This window comes from Dromiciops gliroides, chromosome 5 (genome assembly GCF_019393635.1).
Source record: "Dromiciops gliroides isolate mDroGli1 chromosome 5, mDroGli1.pri, whole genome shotgun sequence".
NCBI lineage: Eukaryota > Metazoa > Chordata > Mammalia > Microbiotheria > Microbiotheriidae > Dromiciops > Dromiciops gliroides.
The window spans coordinates 196,233,207-196,248,126 of record NC_057865.1 but is presented as its reverse complement, the minus strand read 5'-3'; positions in this window follow the sequence as shown (position 1 = coordinate 196,248,126).

Sequence of the window (14,920 nt, the reverse complement as noted above, 5' to 3'; positions counted from 1 at the left end):
CAAGACCATCCTCTCTCTAACCTTAAGGCACGCATTTTCTTACCAGTATCTTGTCTGATATCTAACAAATGCCCTTCATAGTCTCCACTATTATGGAGATTTTTTTTAATGAGTTCTAGCTATTCTCATTCAAGCACAGAAAGGTGACCAAGTTGACATATGCACCACCAGCCTTTCAACAAAGTAACCACTGTTACTAGAGGTTCTTGCTTCTTCTCTTGTTTATTATTACCATTAAGCATCTTTAAAATCTGTGTTAACCACTCCAAAACCTCTGCTTTGCAGATATATCCCTAAATCAATAAGAAAGTGGTATCCAGCTGTAGACCACAAATAAGACCACAATTCCAAGTGTTATAGGGGTTTTACTGCATTCATTGCAATGAATGTCCAGGATTGGGCATTCTACCCACCACCCAGGTATACATTAGAAGTACCCACACATCTTTATTATCGAGCTACATATTGCCTACATTACTGTAGTCATGGACTAAATACATACATTGCACTGTGTAACATGCCACATTAAAATGCTCATTCTCTCCAAAGTCCGTACTCCGACATTCAGATACCCACCCAGCTTAGGCTGCCCTTAAATTCTATGAACATGACCTCTGTTTCCTATTATCCTAGAGGGTACCAGAGTTTCTCTACCCTTTGTCATATTTAATACTATATGATCTACCTCTGACATGAAATATATTGACTCCAATCTTTCTTCTAGTTGTGGGCATGGCCTCAAAGTCCATGCTGAGATGAATCCAGAGTTACTTGCCCTCTGGTCTGTTTCTCAGCATATTTTACATTCTCTCTGTGATCACTTAGTACAGTCTCTGGTTGCTGTGAGGTCACACAATGTCTACTCTCTTAAGGACTATGCGCACAGATCTGGACTATAATTATGGAGTTGACTTGCCTTTAACTATTATCAGATTTTGCAACTTATTTTATTGCTCTTTTAGTGAGAGTTAACAGTGCTTCCATTAACTGGATTATACAATAACATATTGTATCATGAAGATGATACTTTAGTTATATAGCCCTGCCTTTTAATATTTTATATTATGTATATTTTGTCTATAGTGTATACATTATACTTTGTATTGTGTTTGTTTGTTCATTCTAATAGCCATGGTAACACTTTGAGAACCAGATTTTTCCAGGGCTCAAGAATACAGAAAATCATTACAAAGAATTTACTACCTCCTAACCGCAGTTTCTAGCCCTTTACTAATTTTCCCGAATCTGCATGGAACTTGGGAATGGGTATGATATTTAATAGAGCTCATTCCCATGTGTCCAGAAGGAGAGATAAGTGTGGGCTTGTTGACAAAGGCCCGAGTAAAAAGAGCAGCCAAACTGAACTACAGAAAATGAATACAGATAGCAGGGAAAGTGAAGATTTAACAGGGGTTTAGACTTAGCAGGGGACCCAGGCATTAAAATGCCATGAAGAAGGGGCAGCTAGGTGGCACAGTGGATAGAGCACCAGCCCTGGAGTCAGGAGGACCTGAGTTCAAATCTAGCCTCAGACACTTGACATTTACTGGCTGTGTGACCCTGGGCAAGTCACTTAACCCCAATTTCCTGACCAAAAAAAATGATATGAAGAAGAACAGGAAGAACATTTGGGAACTAGTGAGAAATTATGGGTATAGCTGAGGGGAAAAGAATCTTGAATGTAAATTCAAAGGACTACCTAGGAGGTATCTAGAAATTTCTACATATCAGTTAAATTTTTTTATTACTATGCCTCTCTGCCCTCCTTTTCAACCTATCATCAAAAGTAATTGTGTTCATTCAAACAGCCAGCTCAACACATTTGAGAACAAGCCTTTAGAGAAGAGGCCTTGGAGCACAACCCAGGGACAGAGGTTCATAGATTTGACAATCTATTTCAATCTCCTCACTTTGCAAATGAGGAAACTGAGGCACAGGGAGTTTAAGTGACTTCTCAAAGGTACATAAGTGGGATATAACAGAGAGAAGGGGAAGGGAGTGAGAGGTTGAACCAGGTCCTCTGACTACAAATCCAGTGCCATTTCCTTCACCAGCACAGCTTCACAAGACAAATAAATGGAGCCAAGGGTCATCTAGCAGTCAGCTCATATCTGCAAGCTCTGCCCGGAAACCAAACGATACACCCATAGAAACACACCTAAGTAAGCACCACAAAGACCCAGTATCACATGTGTCCCTATAACACTGATATGGGTGAGCCACATTTGAATACATACATATAAGCAAACTTTCCATATAATGGGACAATAATAGCATTTACTTCCCAGGATTCTTGTGAGTATAAAATAATATTTGCAAAGTACTTTGTAAACCTTAATGCACTTTATAGATCAAAGCTTCTTAAATGTGGATCAAGACCCCATATGGGGTTGTGTAACTGAATGTGTGGGTCATGAAAAATTTGGCAACAGTAAAAGGTTATGAAGGCAGCTAGGTGGCTCTGTGGATAGAGCACCAGCCCTGGATTCAGGAGGACCTGAGTTCAAATCCGGCCTCAGACACTTGACACTTACTAGGTGTGTGGCCCTGGGCAAGTCACTTAATCCCAATTGCCTCACAAAAAAAGAAAAGGTTATGTATGCCCATTTTATATAACTATATACCTGGGGTCGGATAAAAATATTTTGGGGTTGAGAGAAGAAAAAGTTTAAGAAGGCCTGTATAGATGATGATGCTGGTGCTGGTGGCAATGGTGATAGTGATGATGCCAGGGATTCTGAGAAACATGATCCCACACTCACACCTAGATTCTCATTCTCAAAAACATCATCATCTGGACACAAAGTTAAGACCGGGTCAAGAGGAGCACTTCCTGAATCCCAGCTCACACTTTTAGTAAAACTTGCCTATGGGGTAGTGCCAGGTGGAGTGCCTAGTTATGCACCATACCTATAACCTCACCTTGTCCATAATGCTTTAAATGAGAAAGGCTGGAGTGAGGGAGCAAATGGGGGAGGGGGTGTCATAATATAGTTTTCTATGAGCTCATGACCTAGACATGTTTATACAAATGTTCCCACAAATAAGTTGTGCTATGCTGATTTATACAGTTAAAGACAGTTTAGCCTGTGGAAGCAAAAGGATGAACTACATGTCTACCTCAGGTCCCTTTGCAAGTCTAAGGTTCTGAAATTTTAAGATTACCCATACAAAGAGGAATTAATACACTCTCTCTCTCTAAATATATATATATACACACACGTGTGTGTATTGTGCATGTATGTGTGTGCGTATCATGATGTGTACACATGACTATGTGTATATATAACCATGTATACAATGTTCATATGCATATACATTTACATATATACACATATGCATATCTATATAGATATAGATATAGATATGTGTATGAAAACTCTTCCATTGCAGAACTTATGTGAACCCCTGTGTCAAACCTCACGGACATTCAAAGACATGCATGGTTACATTAAAGAAAAAAATAAATGTTCTCAGGTTTGGTTTAGTTTGGTTTTTCTGTATTAGGACCCTTTTCTCATATGCTTGTTAACCCAGTTCCTTTGAGATCCTTCCTGGTGGTCTGCAAGAAGTTGTCTTTTGTTGATGATTCAAAGCATTATAGTTCTGACTAGTCAAAAGGAAGCTTCTGGGAGATTCAAAACATATTCCCTCTATGTTCATGTTACAATATTCTCTGCATTACCCATAACAGTTTAATAATACTTTCTATTTGAAGTTTATCTCCTTCCCTACCTAGATTCTAACCATCTTGAGAATGGCAGCCCCAGAGTGGAGGTCAGTTAACTAGGAATCAAGGAATATAACTTAAAGAATTATTGGGAAGATCATGAATGTGTCTGAATATTTACCCATACAAACTGTCTTAATTACCCACAGGTAGTTCTCTGTGTAAAACTGTATTATTGTTCCTCTCAAGTTTGTAATTTCTTGATTTTATTTTCATTTTACCTCCATGTAAGAAAAAAAAAAACTTCCCTAAAAAAGTGGTATGTGTTGCCTTAGAAGGAGGGTTATGAGTTCTCTCTCACTGGAGTGCTTCAAGTGGGAGTTTGAAGGGATTTGGTTGAAGCAATTCCTGCCCAAGTCCAGGTTGAACTGGATGGTTTCTGAGGTTCCTTCCTTCCCCTTCTGGGATTCTGTGGCTCTGTATTCTTTCTCAAATTCTCTTCATCTAGTCATTGAACCAGTTCTTCTCCCAAGATGGTAAAGATGTAATATGGTATGGGGAAAACTAGGTTAAGAATGATAATGAAGCGCTACCAAAATTTTTATTTAGACTATAGTCCACAGAACCAATCAGTCAGTGAACATAAATATACATAAGCTAAATATTGGACATTTATTTTCACATTCACATTCACAGAATAAGCCTAACACCCTATCTGTACTTACTCTACCACACACGGTCTCACACACACACACACACACACACACGAAAACAATGAGATACACTTAATTCACATACATGTTTACCCACATTCTCCCTGTAGTTATCTCTGTATCTTACCCATGGATCCTCAGAAGTAAGGAACAGAGCCAGGAGGTACCCATAAACCCAACCTTTCCTGACCAAAGATAAGCCACAAACAGAAAATCCCTACTTGGCCTCATTCCAGAGAACTTTGACTAACTCTCCCAGCCTCACCCTCTGGCTTGTCTACTGCATGCTGAGACGTGTGCTCCTTTTTGCTTGTCTTTCCTTTTGTCTGAACCTACAAACATAAGTATAGGGACCTTCTGATGTGGAAACAACCTCCATCATTGCAAAATGACAACTCATATCCTTTTTATAGTCTGGAAAAATTGTCTTGAACACCAAAAGGTAGATCAGCTTCATGGTTGCATAGTTATATGTATCAGAGGCAAGACTTGATCATAGGCTTTACTGATGGAGACTGGCATGCCAATATTTTTACCCAGGGTTCACAGGATCCATGATGTTTTGAATTGACATTGGTTGAAGACACTGGGGAAAAGAAAAATATGTATAGAAAATCCAGCTTAGACAATATGCTGCGGTGAAAGAGTGGAAGGTGTGACTACCACGATGGGTGTCTGCCCATCATGCCTCCAGGGCCACCCAAAAAAAAAAAAAGAACTGAGTAAAGGGTCAGGGCTATCACCAAGCCATGAGACCTGAAGATTTCCCATGGCATGGTATAGGGGAAGAGCTGCAAGCAGTGCAAGTGAAGGTAACAGATAGTCTTATTCCTAAATTATTTACTATTGCTTATAAATTTATTCCCATTGGTATAAAAGAAAAATTGATGACCACTTACATTGAATGACATAACATTGATATTGGCTCAGGATAAGACCGTGAGGTGTTTTTCATCTAAAGAGATTCAAGCCATTGTTCCCCTTCAAAGTTGAGGTGGGGAAGAGGGGAAGGATACTCTGAATCCCCAAGAGAGGGAGATCATTTCATCATCATCCCCTAAATCTAGTAAGAAAAAATATTGAGGCTATTTATTATTATTATTATTATTATTATTATTATTATTATTATTATATCCAGAAAATGATTATATAGACTATTTGTACCTGACCTGTGGTAGAGCCTTCTGAACTGGTATTGGTCTGATCAGCCACAGTCAGACACACTGTACCTGGACTCGAACATAGTGATGTCATTCTGGTACTCTTCGATCATGAAGGACAACCAATATCCAGAATCGTCATTATGATACATGAGTATACTTTTACATGTAAGGGTATACATAGATGAGGCTCAATCCAAGATTCTTTTGTGAGTGGCATTCTATGTAGGAGCTTTCTTTACAAATGGGAGCTTCTACTTCATCTACATGTGAAAGCCCATTTATACATGTGGTGAGCTATACACATATGTGTGTAAATAGATAAATAAATATTTATATATGCATTGCATACATTTTCATGTGATGTGTGTGTACATATATGAGACAGTAGCTAGATGGCTCAGTAGAACACTGGGCTTGGAAAAAGGAAGATTTCTCTTCGTGCATTTAAATCTTGTCTCAGATACTTACTAGCTGTGTGACCCTAAACAAATTACTTAACCCTGTTTGCCTCAGTTTCTTGTCTGTAAAAAGTGGAGAGGGAAATGACAAACTACTCCAATATCTTTGCCAAGAAAACCCCAAAGAGGGTCATAAGGAGTCAGACACAAATGAAACAAATGAACAACAAAACATATGTTTGCATGTATATGTATGCACATATCCCTATTCATAGAGATAGACAGATGGATGGACTAACAGACAGACAGATAGATAGATAGATAGATAGATAGATAGATAGATAGATAGATAGATAGATAGATAGATAGATAGATAGATAGATAATGATGAGGTTGGGGATGAAGATAATAATAGCTAACATTTATATAGAACTTACTATGTGCCAGGCACTGTGCTATATACTTATTATCTCATTTGATCCTCCCAACAACCCTTGGACGTTGGTGCCATTATTTTCCTCATTTTACAAATGAAGAAATTGAGTTAAACATAGGTTAAGTGATTTGCCTAGGGCACACAGCTAGTAACTGTCTGAGGCTGGGTTTGAACTCAGGACTTCCTGACCCCCAGCCCAGCACTCTATCCACTGCCAGGAATAGAATAGGTCAGAATAGCTGGAACTGTTCCTATTCATGATAATTACTGAACCTGCTGGCTATAAACATAAACAAGGAAATTAAATGTTGAGAAATGAGAAGAGAATAAATAACAATTCTTCTATTAAAATTACTTTCCAGAATGGCTGGACCAATTAACAGTTTCATCAACAGTACATTAATTAATTAATCTTATTATGGCCCTTCAGCATTCATTCACCATTTTGCTTTTTGTCATCTTTTCCTATCTACTGGATATAAGATAGAACCTTAGAGGTTTTTTTATTTTCACTTCTATAATTACTGGTGATTTGAGATCTTTTTTTATTATAAGGCCATTTGTAACTTCATTTCTTTCTTTTGTAAACTACCTGTTCATATCCTTTAACCATTGCTCTGTTAGAGAATAGCCACCATTCTTATATAATTGAATTAGTTCCTTCTATATCTTGGAAAGCAAAGTATTATTCCCTCCCCCCAAAAAAATATTGCTGTAAAGACTTTTCCTTAGGAACCATGCTCTCTACTAATTTTAACTATGTTGGGTTTTTTTTATCAACCAAAATAGTCTATTTTATCTTCTGTGATGCTTTCTATCCCTGGTTAGATCATGAACTCTGCCTTCACCATAAATTTGAATGGTAATTCTATTCTTGTTCCTCTAATTTGCTTATGATATTATCTTTCATGTCTAAGTCCCATACCCATTTGAAATTTATCTTGATCTATGGAATGAAATATTGGTCTGTGAGAATTAGAATGCTACCAACCTGTTGAGAAAGATACTGCAGGGAAGCTCCACCATGAAAAGAATGCATGTGACTTAGCATTCAGAAGTGACCTTTCTGGGTTTTTGAAGGTCAGATCAGTGTCAGGAAGTCGTGTCTGCTGCCTGTTAGTTATGTCAATCAGAGCTGCCAGCCAATTAGCTTGGAGCTCTGTGTGGAGCCCTGTTTTCTGTTTCACAGGAGGCTTCTGGGAGAAGCCACAGAGGGAGCGAGGGCTTTTCAGTTCTGGACTGCGACTTGGTGGGAGGTTGGGGGCTGGCTCTTAGAGATAGTTAAATGAAGACTGTTTTACCTCTCATTCTCTCTCTCTCTCTCTCTCTCTCTCTCTCTCTCTCTCTCTCTCTCCACTAACTTTTAATATACTTTAATAAATACTTAAAAGTCTAAACTCTTTCTAAAGCTTCTAATTTAAGGTGACCACTCATTAGATTTTAGACAACACAGCTAGAATTGTACACCTTACAGTTTGGTGACCACAAAGGGACAATGCTGAATCCTGCAATCTTCTGATCTTCCAGTTGGGTAAGGATTTTCCCCTATTTCCCATGTGCTGTCTCTTTAAGTTTTAAATTAGCTATTAAGTACATTACCTCTTAAGTACCCTTTTTCTAATTTTAGTCTCCTATTCTCAATGAATCAAAAAAGCCTTCTAAATTTTAGCTTTGTAAGCTTCCTTTCATGGTTATTCACACAAGCCAGGATTGACCTCATGTTTATGCTTGGTCCTTATGAATTCAAGGAGACCTATGTCAGTAGAGGAGGAAGCCCATATTCTTATTTTTATTTTTATTCCTACTTTTCTTTGTGTTATAGTGAGGAAATTTTTGAATTATAGGAAGGAGATTGATGATATAGCATACCATATAATTTGGGGCTCCCCCCTTGAGAAAATAATCATAGAATGGGACTCATAAGCTACTGATTCATCCAGGCATGGCAAAAGCAAGACTTATCAAATTGTTTTATGTGGCTTAAAAAATATTCTAGCTTACTGGAAAACAAATGGTTAGAGAATGGATCTTTTGACCACTTAACACTGAAAACTACAAATGATCCTTCACTTTGAGTCCCCCAAAGATTTAACTTATTGGAACCTCTGGAACATAGCAAGTAAGGGATTGACCGGCTTGTCTCTCAGGCTGAAACATCAACCAAGGAAATAAAAAAAGGAAAAAAGAGAAAATTCATGTGTAGAGGAGACAGAGAGGATAAAAATCCTTCCCCTTCAAGAGATCCCCACTCATGATAAAAGGGGTGTTGTAGTAAAGCTCAGGTGCTATATACCATTTGGCCCCAAAGATTTAAGTTTATGAAAATGAGAAATTCCTAAATTTGATGAGGATCCCACAGCAGTTATCAACCAGTTTAGGGCAATTTTCAGAGGATATGAGCCCCCTCTCGAACGATGTTAATGATCTCATGGAAACAATATTATCCCTAGGGGAAAGAGATGATATAATAGCCGCAGCAAATGCCCTGAAAGAAACAGGAAAAGTTGATATTGGATGGCCTGTTCAAGACCCTGACTAGGACCACAATATCCCTGGACATTTTGATATGTTGAAGGATGCAAGGGAAACATTGTTGAAGGCAATGGAATCCTGTGCTAGAAAGACTGATAACTGGAAAAAATTTATAGATACAGTTCAGGGACCTGATGAGAGACCTAAGAGATTCTATGTGTAAGCATGCCAGGCAATATGCTCGACTAGACCCATTAGACACTGGAGATGCCCATGTTATCTGTTCTCATTTTATACACCAGTCCTTACCAGAAATTTGGAAATATTTTGAAAAGCAGTGTCCAGAATGGAATAGTTTGAGTCGTGACAAACTTAAAGAAATAGCAGCATATATTTATGAAGGAAATGAGAGGGAGGAAAGGAACAGACAAGGCATTTTAGCTCCAGTACAGGAAATAATGAGGCAGTGATACTGGGCAGGTAGAAATCACTATCAACCCCCTAAATTTTTCCATTACTGCCATAAACAAGGACACTTTATGCCATTTTGTAGGATTATAAGAAGAGAACAAAACCAAAACAGATACAGTTTCTCATAGAGGAATACAGAGTCAGAACCAAAATAGTTATAATTTCCCTCAGAGGAGTACAGAGAGGCAGAACCAAAATAGAAATAGATCTTTTCAAGGGAGTACGGATAGACGGAAGCAAAACAGACCCTTTCAGAGAGATATAGGTGAGCAGAATGAAAACATTTACAGGCTCTCTCAAAGGGGTACAGATCAGAGAGATATAGAGGATTGATGGTGTGGGGGTGGGGAAGGACAGTGGAATCTGAAGATTTTACCTTTCCAGACCCTGAAATTTTTAGCCCTCTTGGGCCAGTCCATTCCCCTCCCCAAAGTAATGAACCCCATGTAACCCTTAGGGTTGGAGATACTTATTATGATTGTTTATTAGATACAGGAGCCTCAAGATCAGTTGTAGTGAGCAAACATGACCCTAAATATACACCTATTGGATTTCTAAATGTAGTGGGTGTTTCTGAAAAATCTCAATCCGTTGCAAAATTAATCCCTTGCATAGTGAATCTGGGCCCATTAACAGTAGAACATTCATTCCTACTTATGCCTGACTCTCCTGCAAACCTATTAGGCCATGACTTCCTTTGTAAACTTAGAGCAATCATATCTTGTTCTCCAGATGGTGGCATTTCCCTGGAAGTGCCAGAGGATACTGTCCACTTACTGCCAATTTTGATCTTAGACACTCAAGAAACAGTGGAGAATACATTTGAAATCCTTTCTGGTATTTCTGAGTCCCTATGGGCTTCCTCCTCTACTGACATAGGTCTCCTTAAATCTGCTGTGGCTGTTATCATTAAGACCAAAGGTGGCCCAGCACCATCCATTCCACAATATCCCTTATCTAGAGAAGCCATTGAGGGAATTTCTCCTATAATTGAGGCTTTGACAGACCAAGGCATAATTGTCCCATACCCTTATTCCCCATGCAATAGACCTATTTTGCCAGTTAAAAACCCAAGCCTGGGTCAGATGGCAAGCCTGTTTACTGTTTTGTACAAGATCTGCGAACAATTAATTCCTATGTTATACCTAGACATCCAATACTACCAGGTCCTGCTATTATTATTTCCTCAATCCCATGTGAAGCAATATGCTTCACAGTGGTAGATCTCTGCTGTGCTTTCTTTTCAATCCCAGTACATTGGGACTCCCAATATTTGTTTGCCTTAACTGGAAGAATAGACAGTGGACTTGGACCAGACTCCCACAGGATTTTGTTGACAGTCCCACACTATTCTCTCAAATTTTGCACCAGGATTTAGCCTCCATTACCTTTAAAGGTTCTTTTCCTTAGTCCAATATGTAGATGACTTACTCCTTCCTGGCTGCACCTAATGCTGAGATTTGCTAGGAAGACAGCGATACCTATTATTAGAGTTGCACAAATGAGGCCATAAGGTCTCTAAGTCTAAAGTACAATGGTGTCTACCTCAGGTGGAATATTTGGGCTTTGTTTTGGCTGATGGCACTCAATCCATCTCTCCTAAGCATGTCCAGACTATTCAACAACTCTCTGCTCCCTCTACTAAGAAGCAGCTAAGGGCTATTCTGGGAGCATCTGGATATTGCAGACAATGGATATCCTCTTTTGGTGAAATTACTAAGCCTCTTACAACTCTAACCAAAAATTCTGTCCCAGAACCTTTACAGCTGGATTCCCAGCATCTTTCAGCTATAACAGAATTAAAACGGGCCTTGTTATCAGCACTTGCACTAGAACTACCAGACTACAGTAAGTCTTTTACTCTTTTTGTACATGAATAGCTTCTGGGGTCCTGACTCAAAAATTAGGACCCGTCCAGTGCCCAATAGCTTATTATTCCACCCAATTTGATTCAGTAGCCACCTGGGATGCCACCTTGCCTTAGGGCAGTGGTAGCTACAGCTCTTTTTAGGTAACCCTCTAATCATGCAGTGACCTCATGAAGTTGAGGCTCTCTTACTACATCATAAACACAGGATTTTTTCATATCAAAGGCTCACTAGATATGAAATAACCCTACTAGGAAATGATAGAATCACTTTGAAGCATTGTAAAGTCCTTAACCCAGCAACACTGCTCCCTGACCTGCCACTCTCAGGGGAGCCTTTGCATGACTGCACCTCCCTAGTTGGCATAGCTGAGAAACTTCATAATGATCTTTGTGATACGCCCTTAGAGAACCCTGATTTTATTTTCTATACTGACAATTCCTCTTTTATGCATGAGAGTATCTGTTATACTGGTGCTGCTGTAGTTTCTGATTATGATACTATCTGGGCAGCTTCTCTGCCTTCACATCTTAGTGCACAGGCTGCCGAACTTGTGGTTCTCACACAAGCCTGTTCTCTAGCCAGAGGAAAAAGTGCTACTATCTATACTGATTCTAGATATGCATTTAGGGTGTGCCATGCTGTAGGCATGCTTTGGATGCAAAGGGGATTTTTAACTTCTGCTGGGAAAGCCATTGCTAATGGAGAATTTATTAAAGATCTCCTATCTGCCTTAAAACACCCATCTGCCTTAGCTATTGTTCATTGTCCTGCTCATACTGGAAAAAGAGACCCTGTTGAACTAGCTGCTGTTGCTGCTAAGCTTGCTGCTTTGGAAGCCCCTGAGCATATATTTAATCTTTCTTCTGATGATGATGTTTCCATTTCTCTTACTTAAGATAAGTCTGAAGTAGAGAAATAGAAAAAGAAATTCAATGCTAAAGAAGTCAATGGGGTCTGGGTGACTCCCGAGGGGAAGCCACTTATCCCCCAGAGCTTCTATTGTCATATATGCCTATCTATTCACAGAAAAGGACATTTTGGCACACAAGGAACTGTGGACTCAGTAAAAAGGGTTTAGATTACCCCTGGAGTCACTGATGTGGCCTCTAGGGCTTGTGCCTCTTGTTCAGTCTGTCAGACTTATAATCAACATGCTTTCCAGGCTAAAGTTTATGGAGGACATCCTTTAGCATATACATTTTTGGAGCATCTACAGATTGATTATATTACAATGCCTAATGCAGAAAGTTATAAGTTTTGTCTTGTTATAGTTGATCAACTCACTTGGTGGGTAGAAGCTTTTCCTTGTTCCCAAGCCACAGCTGCCTTTGTTGCCAAAACCTTCCTTAAAGAAATAGTCCCTCGCTTTGGCCCACCAACCCACATTGATTCTGACAAAGGCATACATTTTACTGATTCTGTTTTATCCCAAATTTACTCCTTCTTGGTTGTTACTCCAAAATTCCATATACCCTACCACCCACAAAGCTCAGGCCAGGTGGAAGGTATGAATAAAGAGCTTAAGAGCATGATTGGCAAATTGTGCACTGAAACTCATTTGAAGTGGCCTGACATCTACCCTTGGCACTGTTCTATTTGCACAGCAGGCCAAGAGGAGAACTACAAAGAGCACCTTATGAGATGCTTTTTGGCCATTCCCCTATCCAAGCAAAACCTTTTCCCCCAGTATATATATATCATTGGTGGGAGGAGATACCTCTGTTGCTTCCTATATACAGCAATTACCAGCCAGACTACATGAACTCCACGAGGCAGGAGCAGCAGTACAGGCAGGCCCCTTGGACTTCTCCTTACATGATTTGAAACCAGGAGACAGTGTATATATCAAAAATTTTCATCAGACTAGTGGGACCCAGCCAGCTTGGGAAGGTCCTTTCCAAGTATTGCTAACAACTCTGACTGCCATCAAAATCAGAGAGAAGGACTCGAATACATTGCTCCCACATAAAACCAGTACCAGCATATGGAGACCATTGAATTTCATTGTCTTTTATTCTTCCATATGTATTTTATTCTATTCATTTATCTCTCCAATTTCGAACCAATGCAGGATGGTTTTGAATTCATAATACAATGTTAATTCTGGGAGTATTGTGTTCCCATATTCTAAATTGGTTTTTCCAACAGATTATTTTATCAAATTCTATAAAGCATTTCCCTGGCAAAGTGGTTGCCATGGAAAGTGTAAATTAATTCTAGAAGTATTATTTTTGATAAGCATTAAAAAAGAGGGGAACATTTGCAAAAGTTTTTTTCATATTCATGTAATCAAATTTATTATTGCCATAAATAGGGACATATTGTATAATATAATAATATGCAATTTGGGGATTTTAGTTATTGAAATAAAAAATGTTCTAGACTTTTAAAAAATTAATTTAAAAAAGTTCAAATGTTACATAAGGGTTTCTTTTTATGCTATTGCAACTACATTTTGAACTCAATAACATGGGCTTATTTTTGTAGAGATTCTTATTCTTTTAATATTGTGTTTTAACTTGTATTAAAAATGTTCTGATTTTTCACAAAAGTAATAGTATACTTAGAAAAAAGTTATTACTTGGAGTTATTTCATAATTGTACATTATATTCTGAGTCTAAGCACATTCACATTTTTTGCGATCGTTATTATCCTCAACTTTTAAATCCATATGAGACTTGGATTATGGGAACTTATCATTTAAGACATTAATTGCCTTCATTCTGAGTTACCAGATGCCAGTTGGACAAGATGCCAGTCAACCACAAGAGGAATACATACAAGAGCAGACATTGAACTGTCACATCAGGGGAGACATACATGAAGTCCAGGTACTGCACTGCTTTGGGAAAGGCCGAGAAAGCAGTTATTGGCAAACATAGAGGTTGAATTTTCTTGGTTTAATTTTCTTCCACATGGCACCAGGTGGCTGGGTTATGCCATCTCATTCAACACCTGACTTCAATTCCCCTCCTATATGCCTGATGTCATCAACATCTCAGTCCTATGCATCTGATTAAGCCTGACTCAGTTATTTCTCTGTTCTTTTATGGTAACCCCCATAATTATCTCCGGTGTCATGATATATACAATGTTGGATTTGGCCTTGACATTTGCTACCAATTATATTTCATTCTTTAATTTTTCATAATGGCATGAGGATAATTAGGCAGATGATGCAAAAAGTGATGAAACAAAGATAAAAAATATTTTTTAAATTAATATCACAATTGTCTTTTCAATTTATTCTCCACGGGGGGGGGGGAGTGTAGTAATATTAAGTTTTAGAGAATGTTTCAATTTTTTGTTTTTATTATGTGTTTCATGTGTAACAACTAAGATTCTGAATTTCCTTAGACATGTTTTTGAGAACTCTCATTGTTTGATTTGATTATTGGCAAAACTATTTAAAGTTGTGTTAAGCTCAATTTTGTAGGAAATTTTCCTGGCTGATTACCAGCATCTGAAACACCTGAATGACTTCCATTCCAGAACTACACCCAGAGGACATCCCAAGAATCATCTGAGAAAAGACTTCCAAAGGCCTAAATGGACATTTTCCTGTTTTCCTTTTCTACATTATATACATTGTTTATGATGTCCACTTACTGAAGGAGAGTGCTCCCTTTAGTTTTTCTGTTTGTAATGTCTACCTGCTAATGGGGGAGTGCCCCCTTTAGCCTTTGTCAATGGGTCGCTCAATTTCTTTTTCTCTCTTTTCATTC